This window comes from Coenobita brevimanus, chromosome 70 (assembly GCF_032717465.1).
Source record: "Coenobita brevimanus isolate Jiangsu-jjx chromosome 70, ASM3271746v2, whole genome shotgun sequence".
Taxonomy (NCBI): domain Eukaryota; kingdom Metazoa; phylum Arthropoda; class Malacostraca; order Decapoda; family Coenobitidae; genus Coenobita; species Coenobita brevimanus.
Window position 1 is genome coordinate 53,875,541 of NC_137023.1, and position 24,656 is coordinate 53,900,196.

Genomic DNA, 24,656 nt, shown 5'->3' on the forward strand with positions numbered 1-24,656 from the left:
ATCACTCAACACACCATCACACACTATCCCACCACACTACCACACAACTCAAAACTGTGCAACACAACCACCTTGCAATGAGAACCTCACACAACACACCACCACTAAACATACCTCCACTCTATACATCATCACACAGTGTGCCACCACACAACACAATACCACGCAACACACTACTATACAACACACCACCACGCAACACACCACCATGCAACACACCACCACGCAACACACCACCATGCAACACACAACCATGCAACACACAACCATGCAACACACAACCATGCAACACACAACCATGCAACACACAACCACACAACACACCACCATGCAACACACAACCACACAACACACCACCATGCAACACATCACCACGCAACACACCACCATGCAACACACCACCACGCAACACACCACCACGCAACACACCACCACGCAACACACCACCACGCAACACACCACCATGCAACACACCACCACGCAACACACCACCATGCAGCATACCACTATGCAGCACACCACCAAGCAACACACCACCACGCGACACACCACCACGCAACACACCACCACACAGCACAATACCATGCAACACACCACTACACAACACACCACCATGCAACACACCACCATGCAACACAAAACCACGCAACACACCACCATGCAACAAAACACCACGCAACACACCAACATGCGACACACCACCATGCAACACAAAACCACGCAACACACCACCATGCAACAAAACACCACGCAACACACCAACATGCGACACACCACCATGCAACACAAAATCACGCAACACACCACCATGCAACACACCAGCATCAAAACACACCACCATGCAACACACCAGCATCAAAACACACCACCATGCAACACACCACCAAACAACACACCACCACACAACACACCAACATGCAACACACCACCATGGAACACACCACCACACAACATACCACCACATAACACCACCACATAACACCACCACATAACACACCACCACATAACACACCACCACGCAACACACCACCACACTACACACCACCACTCAACAGAGAGAGAGAGAGAATTTAGCCATTACGTGGGTGTGAGTTACTGCCGTGCCACAGCTAAGTGTTTTATTTCATAGAATAATTGACTCAATAATTGAGTTGCCTTTTCCATTTCCTGCCAATTCTTTTACCAGATAGAAGCAAATACGATTCTAGTTTCCTTCGTTCGGGGGAAATATTTGACTCACAAACATTTAAACGTTTTTTAAATTTTTCACTTGTGTGACATTCCTTTCATTTGATTTTCTTTTTTAATCCTCTGAGCAATTTTGTTGTAATTAGGGAAGGACTGGTAGTATAATGGTGTTATTGAAGGCTATATCTAATCCCTCTAGTTTGAAAAGTCTACAGTGTGCTGAATAAAACCGTCAGGAAATAAAGATAACCGTGAAAGCAGACGCTCGGCTGCGTTGCTTATCTCCGTATTTAGGCTTAAGAGTCTGTGGCTACCTTTCATCCACTCTCCTGGGATACAAGGTCTTTCCATCATCCAGATTACCAGTTACTTCTCCCCGGTATTACCCTATGAGCTCATTTTACCTCTCAGCCCAGAAAGAGTGGGACATTGCAGTCCAATAACACCAGGTCCCCGCACCTAAATTTGAACCCCGGTGCTGCTGGGCCGGCAGCTTCGCAGTCAGCAATATATGATTGCTCATCCACAGCAGCTGAAGTGGCAAGAATTTATTATAAAGGGGTCCTTATAATATTATCCTGCAGTAGTTAACACTCCCGGACTAATAATATTCACTCCCATCTGAATAAAAACCCCAAACCGTCATGTGTCAGTCGGAACAACATATTTTGTCCAGACAATGAAAGGGTTGATGACGGCAGCGTTAATATTCTCAGGACCTCATTCTTAGCCGAACATAATCACGTGGTGCTAGCAAGAGGAAACTACTGCAGTTATTTCGACAACGAAAAATTAATTGTATACTTTGATTTGACAAATATAACTGAAACTTACAATACCACAGCCATTAACCTACTCTACACAGTGATGCTTTGCCTAATTCACTCTTGCAACCACTTGACAGTTTTATGCAGTCTAGGGCAGACCTCTTCTAGTAAATGGGCTATCAACACTATCACTTACCGCCTTCAATAAGTTATGTCCTCCTGCATTCTTGTTAGCGTCAGACGATTTTATTCAGCTCAGAAAAGACGTAATCTTAGTGAACGGGTTAACCCCTTCATTTCAGTAACCTAGCTCTGGGTCTTTCTTCTTTCGCAGGGTCTCATTATCTTACAAGAGACCTGCTGAACTGCCAGGGTTAGACATAGACTTTGTCAACTCCTTTAATACAGTGGGCTCTACTAAGCTAAATAAAACAGTCTGGAGAAAGTAAGAATTAAATAAAATATGTCACCGGCCAAAGGGGTTAATGTTTTCTTCCAGACCACTGCGATCGTCAGACCTGGCTATACTGTTTGCAGTAAATAGGACCGATTATAGGCAGCAGAGAGAAGCCATAGCCAGTCAAAGCGTTAATGAGATGCAGCCTCTATAATTCTTTTATTGCCCTGGTGGTGCTATGGACGAACATCTTCATGTGATGTCACCCTTGTAATCCGGTGGTTCCATTGTCCGATTATACAAACGTCCCTCACTGCCCTCCCTATCCCCCGAAAGTAGGATGGTTGAGTGCAGGAGGACAGTTTCAACCGACAGTCCACCGTACTCACGTTCAATGTGAGCCTGGGGCAACAACAACAACAACAATATCATCAACAAGTGAACTGGCGCGACTCGGGTATATATTTCACTTATCCTCTATATGCCCCGTGTCCCCAATATGGGACGGAACTGGGCGTTTTCGAAATTTAATAAAGAAGGGAACCCCCGAGTAGGGACCTATTAGCTTCGCGACTATGAGCCGACAGGCGGAGGGCGGTACGCCTAGCAGCCATCCTGCAAAATCCCTTGCACAGCAGCTCTGGGAACTAACGATTTTATTTAGCGGCAAGAGACCATTCGCAGTCATACGGATACTGTAACCTCCATACTACGATGAATATATATTTCTTTGTTTACGCTACTTTTGCGATATTGGATAGTAAGATGAAGACGAGCATATAGTGTTACTGTTGTTATTGTTCGAGAGCAGTCTGAAACAGAACTCAGACCAGTAATTGTATAGTACCCATTTCCACAAGTAATGTATACCTCTCATGGCTCGCCACCTTCCTTCCCCCATCACCACAGTCCCAGCTCAACTCATCCATTTCATTTTTTTCCTTCACACCCATCTATACCTACTCCCCTGACTACTATCAAAGGATATTTTAAAATTAACTTTCAATGAACTCAGTCCACTAATCCCACAACGTCAATTTTCACATGTTTTCCTACCCAAGCTCCACCGCTCACCAACAGTCTAGTTATTCAGTCCACTCGTTTTATCACCAGACCCATTTTCTGCCTCACAATGATTGTCTTGGTGTGGCGCAGGTCTCACAGGCAATGCACGCACTTGTTAAAACTATTTTCTAGCACCAGACTTTTGTGTGGGGGGGGTGAGGGAGGCTTCAGATAGAATTTTCTAGCTAGTGAAATTAGATATAGCCTTCATTAACACCGTCAACACAAGAGATTATTAAACTGTCTAAAACTAGTATGAGTAAATTGCTGAAGAGAGAGCAGCAGTTCCCACCCAGTCTGTGTGTTCGCATGGTATATAAACTTTGATGCTGTAGGTTTTTTACTTTAAGTTTTTGTTTCATCTTTCATTGCTTGAATTTCCTTCAGTTGATGATGTATGTAGGTATGAAAAAAAAAATTCTGGTGTCAGCAGCGACAAAATTTCTTCCGAAAATTTTCAACCGGTCGGCATTCAAGATTTTTTTAGTTCATATAACCTTTGATTTCAACCCTAATATACTATCTAAGTGTGCCCATAGCAACGAAACCGCTAATCCGTTTAACCTTTAGGAATGCTTCATTTAAACGTTTCGAGGAATTCTATGTAGTTTGCTGATGGTGGAGAAAAAAATATTATGTACGGCAAAAAGTATGCAGAGTAGGGAAGCTTTACTGTGCCGGACTGAGCCCTTGGGAAAAGTGGGGGGGGAGGGGAGTGATTCTTAGCAAAATTTATATTCAATGCATTTAAACATTCCAAAATTCAAAATTATTTAATTTTACCTGTCTTAATCGTAGGAGTACAGCAATATAGGCTAATGCAAATGTAATAAGGCATTCATGGCATTTGTTTTGGTAAAAAGCATTTTTTTTCCATATGTAATCATTGTTTGCCGAAAATAGGGGATGTTAGCCCCCACGTCCCCATAAATCCGTGCATGCTTTAATTATGATGCTAATATGATTTGGCAAAAATTCAGCACAGGTTTGGATATTGTCCTGGGTCCTTCACTACCACCTTGATAGAGAGCAGAGAAAGTTTCAGATCCCATCACGGCGATAAGTCTTCCCGAAGTTCTAATATAACTGCTGAATGTACCATGAATAAAACAGAGAGGTCATGCTGCCGAAGAGGCTTACGTAACGAGCTGATGGAATACAAAGGCCAGTATTCTCGTCAGTGAAAAAGACCATAGCACGTCTTCCTTGCTAGTATATTTCTGCGACCTATACATTAATTTATTCTTGTGCATTATTTATACACTTCATGAGATACAGTATAATTAAAGACATAACGCACAAGTGAGAATCATGGTGTAATATCCAAAATAAATTGCTGAGGAAGAGGTGTTACGAAGCCTCCAAATTCAACAAGAGCACGACCCAAAGAGGCAGGGACATAAAGTGAAGCCAGGGGGTGGATGTGAGTGCCTGGCTCGCATTCTAAGTGGCTCTGAACACTTCCTCCTTTGCAATTATTTCAGAACATTGCACCGCATTATATTATTGCCAGTTACTGATGCAACCAATATCGATAGTAATGCGATATGAATAGCATGCAAGAGACCGTCAAATTGTGACAGGCAAACCAAATCGCCAAGAAATGGGTGGTGCAAAATCTCTAAGCTATTAATCCCCGTCACATGCAAGGGTCGCGATCCTGAGTGTGTAAAAGTTTATTTTTGTTACCCCATTATAACTAGTCTAACCCCTTCTGCCGGATGGTATATGTTTTCTTGCTATAACTAGATGATTTTATTCAGCTTAAAAGAAAGTTTTCGTATTGGGGGGGTTAAATACAGGCATCTATAACTCCTTTTCATTACAAGACATCTCAAGCAGAGTAAAATGGTCTGCATGTAGCACTACAATATATAATGGACGTCCTCAAAGTGAAGGGATTAAGAAGACTCCTCACTTTCAGGGGTGCTGGTACTGTGTTTGTGAGGCGAGTATTGTGCTTGTGTTGCAAATATTTTTTTGTAGGGGGTATTGTGTTTGAACAGCAGGGTATTGTGCTTCTGCAGCAGGTACTGTACCCATATAGCAGATACTCTGTCTGTAGCATGCATTTTCAATGACTGTGTGTGTGTGCAGTAAGTACGGTGTGTGTGTAATAGGTATTATGTGTTTGTGAAGCTGGCATTATAATTCACTGTGCTTTGTGAAGTAGGTACTGTGTTTGTGTGACAGGTATTAGAATTCACTGTGTTTGTGCACCAGATATTACTTCTCTGTAGCAGGAACTGTATGTTTTCGTACCAGGTACTGTGTCTATGTAACAGGTGTTATTAGTCACAGTGTTTGTGTAACATGCGTTGTGTGCGTGCATAGCAGGTGTTATCGTTCACTGTATTTGTGAAGCAGGCATTATGGGTTTGTCTATCGGGTATTATCAGTCACTGTGTTTGTGCAGCAGATACTGTCATTAGCTGCGTTTGTGTTGCAGATTCACTGTGGTTGTGCGGCAGGAATCATCATTCATGTGGAAATTATTGTGTTTGCGTATGTGTGTAAACGCTGGCTCCACATATGATTTATCTGCATCCTATGGAAAAGTAATCCCAGTACAACAAACGCTGGTGGGGTGGTATGGAACTAGTTAAGAATTCCATGTAAACCGTTCTGTTAAGGATCACGTTATGGTTCCAACGTGGTAAACTCGACTGAGGAAAGCTGAAACTCAGTAAAGACTCCATGATAAGCCTCATGTTAGTTGTTTGTGCATTAGCCAACATGGTAAGCTTGACTACAGATGAATGAAGCTCAACAATGGTTCCATGGTAGCCGCTTAAATAATACTTAAAATAATTACTCCTGCGATCGCCAACATCGCAGCCGTAAGTGATGTGGTATGAGAGAAGTTTTCGTTGGCTAGCACAGTAACAAAATCAGCTTTTGTGGAAACAGCCTTAATGACTGCTGCAAGTTTTACTGTACTTAATAAAATAATCCGCAGCTTGTTGGAATGTACTTTACTCTCGACCAAAATATTAATAACGATATGTTTTTATAAGTTTTTGGTGTCTTAGATTTCTCATGATCACGTTAAATCGTCGTTGCCAGAACCCCTTGAATACGGTGTAGCATTTTATATATTGTTTGTGCTATATCTTTATCTCTTTTCTATCGCTACTTTAATGGTCACTGCTCCTCTGAACTGTCTGCTTGTCCTCCACCTCTACGACGGGCGCGTAGCACCCGTCTGGCAGCAAACTCTCATCCCTTTTCTGTCCAACTCTCTAATGCAAGAGTTAACCGTTACTCCCAGTCTTTCATTTATGCAACAGGTCAGCTCTGGAACTGTCTCCCTCTGTCTGTATTTCCTGCTGCCTATGATCTCCAGTCTTTCAAACGCAGTGTGTCCAGGCATCTCAAAATGATCGGATCTTGAATTTGGCTCTCTATTGTATTTTGTTTTTCTCTTGGAGGGAACTGTTACTGCGGGCTCTTGGCCTTTGGTTCCTTCCTCCTCGCATTAAAAAAAAAAAAAAAAAAAAAAAAAAATCCTTATAATTTTATTCAGCAGGTTTCTTTTTTTTACTCCAGGGATTACATATAGTCAGGAAAACTTCCATACGAGAGGCCTTTCCTAAGCTTATTATAATCGTTTAGTAACAGCAAGAATAAATGAAAAAGGACGTCATCCGTATTCAAGGGGTTAGTGCAGCGTTGGTTGAATGCTGATAAAAGTTATTGTATGAGTTGGGGTGGCGTGGAGGGGACTGAGTGTGTGTTTGGCTATGGGTTGTGTCGCCAGTACAGCTTTATGTGGGAGGCCCCAGCCATACCGAGTCAACGGGAGTTATACTTATTTCACTGCAAAAAGTGCAGCATTGGAGGTTGCTGTTCCCTCTTCCTCTCCTTTACACAGGGGTAGGTATGTGCAGAGCCCACCTCTTCCGGCCTCAGTCCACCTTTTCTACGTTTTCCTTTCTAGTTCCATCACATTTTGTTATCGTGCTATTCCATTTGTAACTCACATTCAGCTTCCCGTCTGTATAAAACCCCAGCTCGTTCAGTCAAACAATTCTCTTCACTTTTATCTTCCTGTCATAATTATATTCTGATCATATACTCTGTCCCCTTCCTATTTTATTTCTAACTCACTCACTACCTCAGCATATTTTCCATTGAAGTCAGATCCCACTTTGTCCAGCTCCAACCCACCTTTTTTTACCTTTTCCATCACGGTCTCATCACACTTCTGTCCTATACCGTATCTCTCTTCCATTTCATCTCTAACTCACTCGCAAGTTCAGTTTCTCTCCAATTTCACCTTCATCCTCACCTGCTCATCCCATTCTCACCAGTTCTATATTGTCCCACCTCATTCTGACCCTCAGCGTCCTTATGTAGTTCTCGTATTTAACTTGCCGATTTCCTCCCCACTCAAACCATCCATTCTCTGCGTCCTCCTAAGCCCTCTATGTCCAACCCCACCATCAACCCTTCCTCCTCTAACACAGCATTCTCTGTCCGCTCGTGTCCTTCCTTCCCCCTCACGACCTTCCTGCCCTACTTCGTCCTAACATCGCGCGTCTCTCCCTTCATTATGGCACCTGTTTTTCGCCCAATGAGCTCCAAGCCTCTCATCATCATTAGTCTCCCCTTTTCTCCCAGCGTCACTCACACGCCAAAGCTTGGCCTCTTTTCGCGGCCCTTTGGTTCGTGGGTTTCTTTTCAGAGCTTCCATAATTACACATCAATCTCTCTCTCTCTTGTTATAGCAGAAAAAAAAAAAAAAGAAAGAAAGAAAACCTACAGCTGAAAGCCAGCAATACTTAGCCCTTTGGAAAAGAAATATCGAACAAAGGAGAACTAAAATCAAAGTCTATTCAGTCTAATATGTCCGGACAAAATGTATGTGCAAGACTGGAGGTCATATGGAGTGAGGAGAATCAGACCATCTTAAATTTTTAGTGTGTTTTTTTTTTTTCTTGTGTTCATTTTGAGATGCTTGGGTACATTTCATTTGGAAGGTCAAAGGTTGCAAATATAGGGTAAGACAGAGTGTCAGAGATGTTCCCACAATTTAGTAGCGGTGTATATGAATCACTGATAGCACCAAGTGACTTGCATTAGTGAGGTGAAGAGAAAACTAGTTAGAGTGTGTGGACAGATGGATGTTTCTTACCAGCCTTTAAGGGGAAAGCATGCACACTGGAGTAGTAGTGACAGCAAAGAAAGAGTGATGCAACGCTTTCTCTAATCTTCTAGCAAAATCTGTTGATATTCCTTCGCTTCGGTGTCCCATTCCCCTCGTCTCTGCTACCCCTTCTTGCTCACTTTTTCTTTTTTGCACTTCCCGCGCCTTTGCCTACACAATCTTAGCCTACATTTTCACAGTTCTGAGTGACAGTTTATGTTTACTCAGACCCTTTCTTCCTGGCCTGAGCTTAGTCTTCACATTTACCCCTTCTGCTTCCAAATCCCTTTTATTCAGCTTCTTTTCTTGTATATTTTTCGTGTCTCTTAATTTTTCCCTCTGACTAATCTTTCCTAATCTTCTTTCGGTAGCCTGATTTTTTAGTACCGCTCTAAAGCTCTTCATTATAACCCATTCTTCTCCTTTCCATCATCCTTAGTCCCCCCCCTCTCTGTGCATCGATCAAATAATCATATCATCTTTCCCCCCTTGCTCCTCCTCTCATCAGTCCCTCCCTCTCTCCTTACGTAACTCCTCCTATCCTCCCCTGCATTATTACCTACCTCTTTTCACCCCTTCTCCGTCCTTCACCCTCATTTCCCTCGCTCTCCTCATTATATAATCATCATCTAAATCCCTCTGTGGTGCTGCTTCCTTTCCCTTTATCCGTCTTCATTTTCTTTATTTCTTCCTCCCAGATTTTCTTTATCCCTTCCTCCCACACAACAATGCCCTAAGACTGGATGCTAGCAAGTATTTCACCAGCATTCAAATATGGTAAGAAATCACAATCAGATAATTACAGTTCAGTAAGCTAAACATCTGTAGTTTTCAACCGCATATGGTGGAAGCTATTATTAGGAATAGTTCATGATTTAATAGAAATAATCACCAAAGATCCACATCATGATATCTGGAGAAAATGAGCATCTTGCCAATATCATGAATTTTTAGAACCTTTTTGTTAGCACTGTTCAGCAAAATAAGACTTAGGGACCAAACTATCTCGAATTTATAACACAGTTAAATAAAATTGGTAAGAAGCCACTACTTGACCAAAGGGTTTAAATGCACGAAATGAAGCATAAAGGATGAAGTATTTAAGTTAAATTCGACAGCCTTGAATGTGGGGTCCTATATTATTCGTAATTTTACTTTATTATACACAACTTTCTCTCTCTCTCTCTCTCTCTCTCTCTCTCTCTCTCTCTCTCTCTCTCTCTCTCTCTCGTAAAATAACCAAATCTAGAGAGGAAGTAAAACCTGGAAATATAACGGGTACACACCATTTCATAGACAGAGATCCTGGTACGTGTATGTATTATTCTAGAGCCCTAAAACAGTACACCTAGTTGCGCCTATACACCATTAGGACACCTGGGTCTCACAGACCCACAAAATAGAAAAAAAAAAAAAAATTGTGTTTTATTTACTGAATCCTTGACAAATCTACAACCTTTTTGGTTCAGTTTACTATGCAATAATGAATATACAATTAAAATTAACATATTTAAAGCATTTTAGGCAAATTTTTGAAAAAAATCTTTACAGTTTCTGTTTACATGGACCCCGTAAGAAAAGAAACGACACAATGATGTTCGCACTGCTGTCAAAGCTAGTGGCAGAAAGGTCTTCGTGGTGTGGAGAGGGCAATTCACAGGGTGAAAAAATTTGCATCACACAACAGTAAATTTCAGCTCCCCTTATCCAGTACACCTGGGTCTCACAGACCCAGTGTTATACACTAGTGTGTTATACACCAAAACAGAAGGAGACCTGGAAAACCACACAGCCACCTTTAGCATCGGCATCCAAACCTAGGAAGCTATTGAGAAGGACAGGGGTCCCTGGCATATAGTAGTTGCAAAACCAGTAAGTGGCAAAAAGTGGCCGGGTCTCTCAGACCCAGGTGTGCTGTTTAAGGGCTATTGACCGCCTTGTACGCACAGGACATAGGCTGCTAACTCTACTAAACACGCAAAAGCTGTGTTTTATCCATAGAGAGATCACCACCTTCTGTAACTAGACAAACGACCTTGACTATCGATGCACGGGTATTGTGTGGAAGGCTGTTAGACTGTAGGATGAGAAGAGCGTGTGGAAGTCTGTGTTGTTTTGGAAGTATTGTTGTTGATGATGATGAACTCCTCCGCCCTTTCTAACTTCCATTTTCCTTTTCCTCCACTTCTTCTCCACCCACATTCCTCCACAATACCCCGCTCCTCCCTCCCTCAATAATCACGAGAGAACTTTAACCACAAAGTTGCCTCCTAAACTCAACTGATCTCTTCAATACCATTCACTGACTTAATGGAGGCTGGCTGACTGATCTGGCCACATATCGCGACGCTCCACACTCCACCCCTCACCACTCTCACACTTTCAGTCTTCATCATTTTTCAGCACTATATTTCAGGCCTGTTGATTTAATTGCTTTTGCGTTTCTCCCCCCCCCCTCTCTCTCTCTCTCTCTCTCTCTCTCTCTCTCTCTCTCTCTCTCTCTCTCTCCTTCATTTCCTTCCACATTTTCTTCTTTGCCTCATAATTTTTCTCACCGAACTTTTCTCTTGTCTCTCGCCTTTCTTTTCCTGTCTCTCTCCCTCCCATTTTATTAATGCTCTCTATTTTCTTCGTTCTTTTTCTTCTGCTTTTCTTTCTTTTCCTTTATTCTCGTATTCCTCACATCTCTAGCCCTTCCATTCGTTTTCAGTCCTTCCTCTGTTGCTTCCTTCCCACCTTCATTTGTCTGTGCTCAGTTCTTCATTCGTCTTTTTCATCTCTCTCTCTCTCTCTCTCTCTCTCTCTCTCTCTCTCTCTCTCTCTCTCTCTCTCTCTCTCTCTCTCTCTCCATCCCGTCTACAGTATCTTCCCCTTCTCATCCTTCTTCTCCCATCATTCTTCTTTCCCTTTGTCCACCTTCTCTCATTCCTCCACTATGTTCTCTCTCATCCCTTCTCCCTTTTTCCTCATCTTCTATCTTTTCTCTCTCCCTTCCCCTCACAACTTCTACCTTTCCTCTCTCCCTTCCCCTCTCACGCTTCCTCCCTTCCACCAGGATTTAAAAAAAAAAAAAAAATCATCGACGTTCCCTGTGCAATCGATACGGGCCTTCAAAGAATCCTGGGACCAAAGGATTTCCCTGCCTGTCTGGTATGATCGGTTCTCCCTCGCTTGGCAGAGATTCTCGTCGTCTTTCAGCATATTTCCCGTACCTCAGTGGCAGAATAATATAGTATTACGGCTCTACATCTTCCCATAGCATTTTTTTAGTGACCAGCAACATATTATAATGGTAATCACTTGATATCGCTTGGAATTCAAGAGGGACAAGGCAATCCTAGGCCATTTTAAAGTGGGCTGAGTTAAAAGGGAATTGCGGGATATTTTAAAAATCACTGCACCTCCTCGCACGGCTGAAAGGAAATAAGGTACAGCTGAGATCAAAAGACTTATCAGCCTTTGTAGGTATAAAGGGATTGCTTTAGTAACAGTATAGTCTGATCAATGTTGAGAGACTGTTTGGGCCATTTCGATACATGTACTAACACTCTCCCAAGCTGAATGATATCGTCGTTACATAACTAGAATAATATGAAAAAGACGACACCTAACTGAAAAGGTTAATATTCTCTCTCTCTCTCTCTCTCTCTCTGTTTTTTCCTCTCCTCCCACGTCCCTTCTATATATTCTCCCTCTTTCCTTTTACCTCCGTACCCTCCTCTTCACTTTTTCCCTTCCTCTCATCATACCACTCTTTCCCTTCTGCTTTCTGCCACTTCATCTTTTCTCTCCCTATTTTCTCTTTTCCAGGATTCTGCCACCCTTTGCCCCATCTCCTGCTTTCTCCTTTCCCGGCATTCCCTTCCCTACATCTGTATTTTTACTTTTTCTCCTACACATCTAGAATTCTGATTTATTTCCCTCTGTTTTCTCTCTGACACATCTTTTCTCCTTTTTGTCTCCTGCTTACCTCCTAATCCTCTCGTCCAGCTCTCTCTCTCTCTCTCTCTCTCTCTCTCCTTTCCTGATATCCTATTCTCCCACTTCTTTTCTCTACACTCTCTTCTCCCTCACTTCCCTCCTTTAACCCTTCCCCTCCTATTTCTCTCCTCTTCTACTTATCTCTCTTTCCTTTACCCTTCTCTTTCTCTCCTCTCCTCCCACATATTTCCTCCCTTCTCGTTGCTTTATATTTGCTCCCTCTTTCTCCCTCCTACGCAAAGTGCCTACAGACCCCCCCCTTAAGTAAGTCATTTTGGCTTGAGGAAGAAAAAAGAGAGGTGAAAAGAGAGTGAGGAGGGCTAAATTGAGTCAGAGAGAGAGAGAGAGACAGAGACAGACAGAGACAGAGACAGAAACAGAGAGAGAGAGAGAGAGAGAGAGAGAGACAGACAGAGACAGAGACAGAAACAGAGAGAGAGAGAGAGAGAGAGAATTTAAGTATACAGGTAGGCAGACAGACAAAAAGACCGAAACAGAGACAAACATAAAGACTAAGTTTGAGAGAGAAACTTAGACCGAAACAGAGATACATAGACAGTCAGGGAGCAGGACAAAGACGGAGACCGAGACATAAATAGAGACAGAGACCGAGATGAGGTAAAGAGACATGCTATAAACAGTGAGAATACGAGAAGATATACGAGCCATAAAACAGACATAACTCATTCTCCTCCAGCCCTCACGTTCCCTGCTCCTCTCTCTCTCTCTCTCTCTCTCTCTCTCTCTCTCACTCACTATCTTTATTTTCTTCTTCCGATTCAATCCCCCATCCCTTCCTGACTTTACTTTCATGCTTCTTTCTTTCTTTTTAGTTTTTTACCTAACCCATCACTTCCCCTCACAACTTTTTTTTTTCTTTTCGCTTTCCCTCTCTTTCTCGTTCACATTCTCCCGTTCCTTTCTTTTTTCTTCCTTTTATTTTCTATCCCTGTCTCCCTGGCTCCCTCTGCCTCTTCCCTTCCCTCTCCTGACCCTTCTTCTTTTACATGTCCTTCTGCCTCTCCACTTTTCCAATCTTTTCATTTTGTTATCCTTCCTTTTCTTGTCATTCGTCCCATCCTTATTCTCTCTCTCTCTCTCTCTCTCTCTCTCTCTCTCTCTCTCTCTCTCTCTCTCTCTCTCTCCCTGCCTACCTATCTATTCATTTATCTATTTGTCTATCTTTCTATATACCTCCTTCCCACTGACTTCTTCCCTTCCTTCTCCTTCACATTCGTCAACATGCGTCTCATTCTCTTCCTCCTTTACATCTCTTTTTCCTTTTATTCTAACTCTCATTCTTTACTCCCCTACTCAGTTGCATCCATCCCCTCCTCTCTCTCTCTCTCTCTCTCTCTCTCTCTCTCTCATCTTTCCTCTATTTCTCCGCCTCCTGTATTTCCACCTTCCCTTTCTCTTTTCTCCTCTCTTCTCTTTCCCCTCTTCTCATTTTCCCCTCCTTTCCTTTTACTTCTCTCTTCCCTCCATTACTCTCCCTCTCTCCCACCATTTCCACCCCTATCCGTGGCGTCGCAGGGATATATTTTAAGGCAATTTTCTCCCTGGATCTCAACATTTGCAATTTTATCCAAGACCCTCCGTTATTTGGTTTACACTTGAGATGAGTTTTCCGGCCTCGTTTGATGCATATTATTTTCCTACGATCTGCGTTTTTATATTTTTTCGGGATTATTATTTTTCCTCCTTGCAGGGTTTTTACGGTCTTTTTTTTGCATATTATACTTTCATATGGTGTGTTTCGTAGTATTTTTTTTTCACTATATTTATTTTCCATCTGAGTGTTGTTGCAAAAGTCTTCCAAAATCTTGTTGAACAGAATACAGCCAGTTGATAAAATTTTAAAAGAACAAGCGAGATTTAGAAAGGGTCGAGGTTGTAAAGATCAGATTTTTATTATAAGGCATCTAATGCAACAAGCTAATGAGATGAAAATGCCACTTAGTATGTGTTTCGTGGATTTTGAAAGGCGTTTGATAGTGTTTCACGTGGAGCTATGTTGAAAATTATGAGATTCTATGGTATACTACAAAAGTTTGTAAATATTACTAGAAGCCTGCATGAAGGTACTTTTTGTAAGGTAATGATGGATGGTTCTTTGAGTGATACATTTCAAGTTAGGTCAGGAGTGATTCAAGGAGGAGTTCTTCCGCCTTTGCTGTTTGTGTTGGTTATGGATTATGTTATGAGAAAAGCTGTAAGGAGAACAGGTGCAGGAATTAACTGGAAAGAAAATAAGAAGCTGATGGATTTGGACTATGCTGATGATACTGTACTGATTTGCGGAAGAATTTACGAGATGCAGTGGGTGCTTGATTGTCTGGTGGAGGAAGGAGAAAAAGTGGGATTGATAATAAATTCTGGAAAGAGTGAAATTATTAATATGAACGTGGAGAACCAAATCGATTGTGTAACTGGAAATAATGTGGTGATGAATGTAGAAAATTTTAAATATCTGGGAACGATTGCATCATCTAATGGATCATTAAACAATGAAATTGAGGAGAGGATTAGACTGGCTTGACGAGCTCTTGGATTGTTGGAATCTGTTTAGAATAATAATATGCTTTCGGTACATACTAAAGTATAAATTTACAAGTCCATGGTTAGACCAATTTTAATTTATGGGCATGAGTTACGGTATAGTACAATTGCAACAAATTAGAAAGTATTAGGATTTGAGAATAAAATACTGAGAAGGATTCATGGGGTAAAGTGGTAAGACAGAATTACAAATGAAAGAGTAAAGGATATTACAAGAGTGGAACCAGTTGATGAATATGTGGGACTGTCTCGCTGGAAATGGCTGGGGCACATATATAGAAAAGAAGGCAGTTTAATACAGGATGTGCCAGAGTGGACTGCTAGAGGAAGAGGACGCAGAGGTAGGCCGAGGGAAACCTGGTTGAGGACAATGAAAAGAGAAGCAGGAGAGGAGTGTTGGTGAAACATGAAGGAGATGGCAAGAGACAAATATTGGTGGAGAGAGTTCATCGAGGCCCTATTCATCCCGTGAGGTGCCACAGGAAATGATTGATTGATAGATTGAGTGAGTGTTTTTTCTCTCGGTTGTTTAATTCTTCTGCATTAGTTTGTACATCACGTTTTCACTCACTGAATTTCATTTTTATTTACCCACGGAGCATTGTATCGTAAAAGCATAGGCTGCCTACCTTCTTGTTACTGTTCTTGGAGATACTGTGCAGTGAATGAAATCTTGACATCAACTATACACTCTAGTTTACAACATCCATCTTCACAGTGTGTACTTCACCCATCCTGACCAGCACTCTTCCACGGTCCTACCCTTTCCTACCGACTTTTTCGTGCCATTTCTATTTCTTTCTGCTGTTGGCATGGTACTTCTAAAAAAAATAAAAGCTTAATCTTTTCACCACCAACCACACTATAATGGAATCCCATCTCATCACTCACTCACTATTATACCTGTTTCTTCTGCCAACTCCATACATCCGTTAAGGTTCAAGGAGACAATATTTTTAAATTTATATTCCTTTCAGTATGTTGACGTCATTTCTTTCCTGCGGCGCAAGAGCAAGAAAATAAAGGAAATGCCAGCTTATCTTGCTGCTGGAGACGACTTAAAACCTTCCTTGGACTGAGATCATCCACCCTGCAGATTTCCACATTCATGAGGATATGTTCTTATAGCTCCTCCTCACCCCTACAAATTCAGTCCTTGGTCTTCACGTTCATCTCTTTAATCCCTTTGACACATTTATTCTTTGAAAATATTTTGAAATAAACGTTCCGTGCACTCAAAACACAAACGCTACAGCATCCATTTTGACACACTGTACTATTCTACCAAAGCTTCACATCACACAAAATTTCCAGGCAATCCGATTCACTTCTTTGCCAGCCTCGTTTTTTTTTTTTTTTTTTTTTAACTTCCCTCCCACCAAACTTGACGGTCCATGGCAAGGCGCAGGTAACACGGTAGAAGGAAGCAATTGTTAAATTTAGTTCTGCTACCTTTAGAAGATTATATTCGATTTAGGAGAGAAGTCTCGTGGTGAGTGAGTTAAAACAATCACCATTTAACACATTCGGTACCACGACCTCACTGGCTAATTTACTAATTCTACCAGACAGTTTAGTTTTTTTGTTTTACTTTGGGAAGATCTGTAGTATTAACGGGGATTGGCCATACCTGTCGACCTAGAACGTCCACCTCCACAGAGTATACTACACCGTCATGCATCATCACACACCCGTCCCAGACCTTTCCACCCACCCATCTCTTAATAATCCCATCCCTTCCCACCAGGCATCACTTTCCAGGACTAATTCTATGGTATAGGAGAAACTTATGCCCACATATAGATTTTTTTATTCGCTTTAGATGATGTAACAGCCCAAAGACGGGCCCGAAGACTCCAGGTATGAAAAGAAGCGGGGCATATGAACTTATAACAAGGTGGAGAAGAGAGACAGGGAGGGGAAATAGGGTCGAAGGGGAGGGTGGCGCTAAGGTAGGGATGGATGCAGCAGAGTTAAGTAAAAGAGAGAGAGAGAGAGAGAGTTTGAGGGAGACGAGAACAGCTACAAGGCAGGGACAGGGACAAGGGCAGGGGAAGGTTCAGGGACAGTAACAAGAACTGGTGATAAGGCACTGATGGGAATGGAACAAAATTTTAAAACAAGAGCAGTGGAAGGGTAAACAGGGAAAAAATTACTGAAGCTAAGGAAATTGAAGAAGAGGTAATAAACAAACCTCGTCACAAATTCACAGTTCACATTAACTTTATATTTAAAAAAATGTGATATAATAATAACACAAAAAAGAGAAAGGTCAAAGCGTCTGAATCTTCGGTATGAATGGTGTAGTAAAAATCATTAGCAAGGAAATGATGACCGCCGTGAAGGGAAAGAAGAAAGGAAGCGGAGGTAAAGGGGAAGGGAAAGAGAGAAAGAAGGAATGACAAGAGGGGCTGATAGAGAGAAGGAAAGGAAAAGAAGGAGCGAGGAGAAAGAGGGGGACAAAAGGAAAAAGAAGGCGATAGAAAGGAAACACATGAATGGGAAGAAAAAAAGGGAAAAGAGGGAAGGGGTGAGGAATAAGTAACAGAAGGGGTGGAGGGTGGGGGTTAGGAAATAGAGGGAGAGAGGGAGGGGGAAATTAATGGAAGGGAGGAGGAGGATAGAATCAAAAGAAAAGAGGGGCATAAGGAGGAAGAGAGACTAAGAGGAACTAGAATGTGCAGAATAAGAGGGCACAGGACGAGGGGAAGAGGGAATGGAAGGAGATGGAGATGGAAGGGAAGGAATGGAAGTGAAAGTATGAAAGAAGATGAGAAAAAGGAAAGGAGGAGAAATGGGAACCTAGCAAGGAGGAGACGAGGGAAGAAGGTTTGGAGAGAGGAAGGAACTGTGGAAACGAGGACGATTAAGGATTACGAGAGAAGAGAGAGCAGATAAGGAACACGACACAAAAGGAAAGAGGAGGAGAGACTGAAATAAAAAAAAAAGAAACAAGAGAGATGACAGGCAGAATGAGAAAGGAAAAGGGAGGTAGGATGATGTAGAACAGAGAGGAGGAGGCAGAGAAAATACAGAGCCTGAGAAGTAGGAAGATTGCTGCAAGATGAGGGAATCAGGAAGAGAGCAGCAGGGAGCATGAGACACACAAAGAGAGGCTGGTAATGTGAGGCAGAGAAGCTTGATAAAGGTGGGAGGGAGGTAGGCTGGTGCTGAAAAAATGAGAGAGGTTATGAAAATGGGAGAAAGAGGGGAGGATGAAGTAGGGCAGAAAAGATACATGGATAGAGAGATAGATATATATATAGGTAAACACAAGGGTGGACAAACAGATAGGTAGGTAGGTAGGTAGGTAAAGAGATGAATATGTAGAAAGATAGACACCTAGAGGGTTAAATATTTACACACACACACACACACACACACACACACACACACACACACACACACACACACACAGGGAGAGGGGAGGCTAAGAATAAAAACAGATCCAGGAATATGGGAAAGAAGAGGGACATGAATAAGGAAACGGAGAACAGGTAACAGTAAAGTGACTGAAAGTGGACGAATCATTGAAAGAAGGGGAGGTAAAAAGGTGAGCTAAAAAAGCAATGGGAAAGGGAGTCAGCGTTTCCAGTGAGAGGACCTAAAACTTTATCTTAGCTCCTGATGGCTGTCTTCAACTTTCAAGAGACGTTTGAGACTGGAAGGATAAAACATATTCTTTATTATGCCCTTCCTTATTCACGGGTCTTCTATATCTGAGTAAAACCGCTTGAATGTAGTTAAAACTTTACCCAGAAAAAAAAAAACTCCTGATACATGGAGTTAATGTTGAAAGAACGATTAAAAAAAAAAAATATTCCGTCGCAAAATCACGAATATCTTTATATGCCTTAAAACAAGTAAAAATGAAAAAAGAAAAAGTGAAGATATGCTAAAAATGCAATCAAAGAAGAAGTATGTAATAAAAGTCATATCTTGGAAGTGATGATGGATGTGGGAGGAGAGAGAGAGAGAGAGAGAGAGAGAGAGAGAATGTAGACAAGGTTGGGGACAGGGACAAGGTCAGTGCAAAAACATGGGTAAGGTTATGGCCAGGGGAAGGAGCTGCGGCAGTGACAGGTGCCACATGGGTAAGGCTATGGCCAGGGGGAGGGGCTGGGGCAGTGACAGGTGCCACGACAGAAGCAGGGGCTGGGGCAGTGACAGGTGCCACGACAGAAGCAGGGGCTGGGGCAGTGACAGGTGCCACGACAGAAGCAGGGGCTGGGGCAGGAACTGGGACACGCATGGGTATGGAGACTGTGAGAGTCAGCTGTGAGAGTCAGGGACAGGTGAAGGAGCAAGGGCTGGGACAGAGACAAGGACTGGAACGGGGATAGAGGATGAAACAGAGACTGGGACAGGACCAGGGACAGGAACAGGAGCTGGGACATGGACAGGGGTTGGGACAAGAGCTAGAGCTGGGGCAGGGACACAGGTTGGTACAGAGGCAGGGATTGCGATAGCGGGAGATGTGGATCGGGTATGAGGTTAGGGCAAAGAGAGAGAAAGTGACAGAGGCAGGGACTGGGATAGGGACATTGACAGGCCACAAAGAAGGGCAACGACAAGGGTAGAGGCTGGGGCAAGGATGGGAACAGGGACAGGGGCAAGTGCAGAGAGGACAGAGCCAGGGACAAGAATAGGGGACAGGGACAAGAACTGGAACAGCGACAGGGATAACAGGTGACAGAGAAATGATGAAAGGGAAACGACTTATTGAAAAGTGGGCAAGAGGAAAGGTAGGAGGAGGCCAAGAAATCAGGGAAAGGGAAATAAATAAAAAAGGAAAAACAAATTCCTTTCTCAAAGTGCAGCTTGCCATTAAATTATTCTCACAATGAAGAAAAATGGAAAGAAATTAAAAAGAAGATAAACCGCATCTAGTGGAGCCTGAAGCGTTGGTTTTATGGGTGTAGTAAAGATCATAACCTGGAAAAGATGAGAGACGTGGGAGGAGAGACTGCAGGAAGGGAAGAGGAAAGAGAAAGGCAGAGAAAAACGGAATGTAAAAGAGAAGATGGAAAGGAAGCAAGGAAGGGAGGGAATGGAACAGGGTGAAGAGGGAGAGGAGATGAATGGAAGGGGATAGGGAGTCGGAGAGAGGGAACAAAGTGAGAAGGAAAGCATCTGGCAATACATACATAGAGAAAGAGAGAGAGAGAGAGAGAGAGATTAAAATTCGTAGTGGAGGACGAAATAAAAGAACAAAGGAGGAAGAGGAAAGAGAATGCAAATGTGGGGTGGAGTGAAGCAGAGATGGCAGGCATGAAAATGATGAGACAGGAAGAGGAAGGAAGGTAGGAAGAGGGAGGAAGGGAGGCAGGAAGAGGGAGGAAGAGAGGCAAGAAGAGGGAGGAAAAGAGGCCGGAAGAGGGAAGGAAGCAGGGAGAGGGAGGGAAGCAGGAAGAGAGAGGGAGGCAGGAAGTGAGAGGTAGGCAGGAAGTGGGAGAAGGGCAAGAAAAATGTGAGGGCGAGGAAGTGGAAGCAAGCCAGGAAGAAGGAGGGAGCAAAAGGAAAGAACAAGAAGGAGGGACAGGGAGAGGGAGGGAGGCCGGGAGAAGAAGAGAGGTAGGAATAGGGAGGGAAGGAGGGAGGGAAGGTGGCAGGAAGGGGAGTGAGGCAGGAAGAGGGAGGGAAGTAGGAAGAGGAATGGAGGCAGGAGGGGTGAGGGAGGAAGGCAGGAACAGGGAGGGATGTAAGAAGGAGGGAGGCAGTAAGGGAGAGGAGAGAGAAAGTATAGATCTTCAGGCCTAGGAAGAATAATACGAGACTAATGAAACACACAGATACAGTGAGGAAGACGAGAGGCGGACAGAATGTGGCAGAGAAAGGAGACAGGTGGGTCTCTCTTTCTCTCTCTCTCTCTCCTAATACAAATTTTTCTCTCCCTCCCCTTTTGTATCCGTCTGACCCCAATTTCCGATTTTTTGCCTTGCCTTTCTCACCTCCCACCTGCACTGAAAAGCCTTCCTTCATTCCTTCTTTCCTTCACTTCTTCCTTTTTTACCTTCCTTCCACACCTTTACTTCTTTCCCTTTTATCCTCCCTTCTTCCTTGCCCTCTTATTTTTTAACCTTTTCCACTTCTTGCCCTCTCTTCTCTCCTTTTTTTTCTTCTTCTTCACTCCTCTACTTTCCTTCTTTACTTTTTCCTTCCCTCTCCTTCCGCATCCTTACCTTCTTTTCTTTCCTCTATATCCTTTTTTCCCTTTTGTCTTTCTTTCCATCCTTCCTTTATTTCTCTTCTTGCACTCTATCCCACTTTCCTTCATTTTTCTCCTGAGTCTTTACCTTCTTTCCTTCCAAGCTTTTTCTTCCTGTCATTCTCTTTTCTTTCCACAAGCCCTACCCTTCGTTCTTTTATCTCCTCCACTCTCTCCCTCTTTGGTTCCTTATTCCCTAGCCCTCCCATTCTTTCTTCCACCTCTCATTCTTCCGTCTTTCTCTTCCTACATTAATTTTATTATCTCCTTTTTGCTTCCTTCTTCCCTTTACATCACTGCACATTCTCCATTTCCCTTCCTTTTTCCTTACTATCTTCCTTCCATTATTAAGTCCATCCTTTTTTCCCCTTATTTTAGCCTATCCTCCTGTTCTTTCTTTCTCTTCATCGCAGCTGGACAAGAGCAGTATATGGCCCCCACCTTTACCGTTGGTTCGTGATTCATTAAACTGCACATATGGACAGCAACACCGAATGTATATTGTCGGGTATAGAAGTTTGAAATGATGATAAGAAAGCGTAATGCGAAAACCGAACGTACTCCTGCATACTAGAAAACTGAAATTTTTATGTTTTTCTGTGGAGAAGGCAAAAGGATTAAGCTTGTCTACTTATTTTACTCTTAATAATGGTGGGGCCGTCCACCATCCGCTCACTTGATAAAATGTTGCGAACTTCTTCCTTCATGTCTATTCTTAGATTTTTTTTTTTCTGGATCTGTCCTCCTCTCTTCCTGTTTCTTCCACCCTTCCTGTCACTACTAATTACGCTTCTTCCCACTTCAGGTGACTACATTGAATGACAAGCCAAATGCTTTCTTGCAACTCAGGAAACCATTTATTACGCTGGGTGGTAACCGTATAGTCAAATAACGGGGTGACAAAGAGCCTACTATAGTGCCCCTATTTGCTGTGTGGAGAGACGTAAATGCGGCGTCCACCCAGGAACCAAACTACCACACTAATCCCCGCGCATCGTTGTGACAAGGCACTGTCAGCAGCATGGGAACATCAGTTCACTGGACGGGACGGCCCTGTAGTGGCTGTAACTTGCCTGTAGTTGATGGGTCTGCTCGGTCAGAGAGACTGGAGTAGCGCAACAACAAAAGCAACAACAACCCTTACTTTTTCCATGCAGTTTTACGTAGCGTGGGGCAGCCTTTTCTGAGCAGGAGTGCTTAGATATACTGTAACCTTAATCAACCTCTTCACTGCTAGGACTCCGAGTAAAGTCTTCTGGTGACAACAAAAATAAACTATAGAAAAGAGGTCATCGTACTGAACTTATGCATGTTGAGTGTGTTAATTCCGTCTATACGACTACGTTATTCTGTCTTCATTCTTGCAGCCTCCTACCTATACTTAGGACCTTTACAATTTAAGGGGATACACACAGCCTCCATCATCCCCTTGTCTGCGGGGTGGCTCTCTTAAGCATAAAAACCTTGTCAGGAAGTATGTAGAATACTGTATTAAAAGACGTCGCCTAGTTCATGCTAAGGTATGTTAAGTGTGCTAAAGTATGTTAAGTATGGGGTAGTTAGCGGTCAGGTGGTCAGAGCAGGTCGATACCGTCTGTGGCAGGAAATTGCTTGAAGTTTCGAATTTCCATAAAACATAATTCACTCTCCATAAACATCTCGTAAATTCCATAATACCCGTCTTCAGTGGGATAACCGTAACATAACTCATTGCGGACATACAGTATTAGGATCCAAATGACGATTGTGGTACAGCATACGAGACGACCGTTATCCCTTACACTCAGGCTTTAGACACTTCAAAACGATGACAGTCTTATTCATTCTTACCATTTCCAGACAATTATATTGCCAACAGGAAGGGGATTTGGAAGAGAAGAATTTGTTAGAGACCTCTTTAACTAACCATAGCTAAAAGATTTCCCTAAGCTTAACAGAACCACATGATGGCAGGGAGAATAAAGTAATGCAAGATATATCATCCTGTGAAAATGAGAAATGTAGGGCGTGGCAATGGTTTATTTCAAAATATTGTCCAAGCAGACGAACAGCACTAGAGAGAGAGAGAGAGAGAGAGAGAGAGAGGCAATTTGCTCCCATATAACTTGCGTCTCACTACCCAGGTAAAAAACATTCGTAACATTCTTCACACTGAAGGGACTTAACGAGGATATTGGAAATTGGTCATACAGAATTTTTGAATCTTATGTGAAACAAAGTAGATACTGTGACTTAAATCATTCGGAGTTTAAAGGTTCTATACAATACGTGACCTACGGTACAGTATTCGATTGGAGTTCCCGGGATTATGTATATAAAGACAAACATGAGTACCCAATATGTCAAAAAATTTGTGCGGAACTGAGATGAGACGGGTTCAGAAAAGAAAAGGGACATGAAATTGTACACACACACACACACACACACACACACACACACACACACACACACACACACACACACAGATAGATAGATAGACAGATAGACAGTGAAAGAAAAACATGAAACAGTGCACGCGGAAAACAAAATGCCCCAGGTAACTGGCAAAAATGAAACATGGAAGGAGGGGTAGATAAAAATGAAAAGAAAGAAGAGGAGGAAAAACTAAAACAACTAGGCAAGAAAGTGAAAAACAGCGTGTGAGAAGGAGAAGACTAAAAGAAATAACGTTTATACTGGGTGGGTGACAAGTAGAAAAGGCAGAGGAAAAATATTAGTTAACTGAGAAACACGAAATAAAAGAGGAAAGAAAAATGTAGGATAGACGGTGTGGGAAAGAATAAACGAAAACCAAAAAATGGCGGAACAACCACTTTCAGATCACTGTTAAGAGAATAGCAGATAAGCGCAAACGTCTTAAACAATTCTGGCAGACTGCTAAACCCATCCAGAGGACATCCAGGTGGGAAATTAAATATGTGCTTAAAAGATAGAGGAAAATGAGGTGCCTTTAATGTCTTGCGAACATCTGTAGTACTTGAAGGTTACTGTTTTAGATTATACTCCATGGCTGTTGCTACTGTTGTCGATTTTCCTTTGTCTGTTTGGCCGAGAGGACCTATCAACCGCAGGTAAGAAACCACCCATGCAGGGCGTAATTAAACTCACAATTGCACTAAAGAACAAGTTATAGCTAGGCCATTAGTACATAAGCAAAGAACGACGCCCCACAACACAACACCGAATACTCCACGAGACTCTCCTCTTAAAACGTCCTATTTGAGAAGATAAGCACAGCCCAACAAAGAAGTTTTCAGTCACATGACACAATCCTCCTCCTCAAGCACCAAAGAAAGATAGTATGAGCTTGTCACCCATTCCCGCTGGATACTTAACGGA

At 42.6% G+C, this 24,656-nt stretch overlaps 1 protein-coding gene across 1 annotated transcript in view; it reads right to left on the reverse strand.

Annotated features, from left to right (window-relative positions):
- Window positions 1–24,656, reverse strand: part of rdgC (retinal degeneration C) — a 251,872-nt gene that overhangs the window by 226,797 nt on the left and 419 nt on the right. The gene's annotated exons all lie outside the window — the stretch shown is intronic.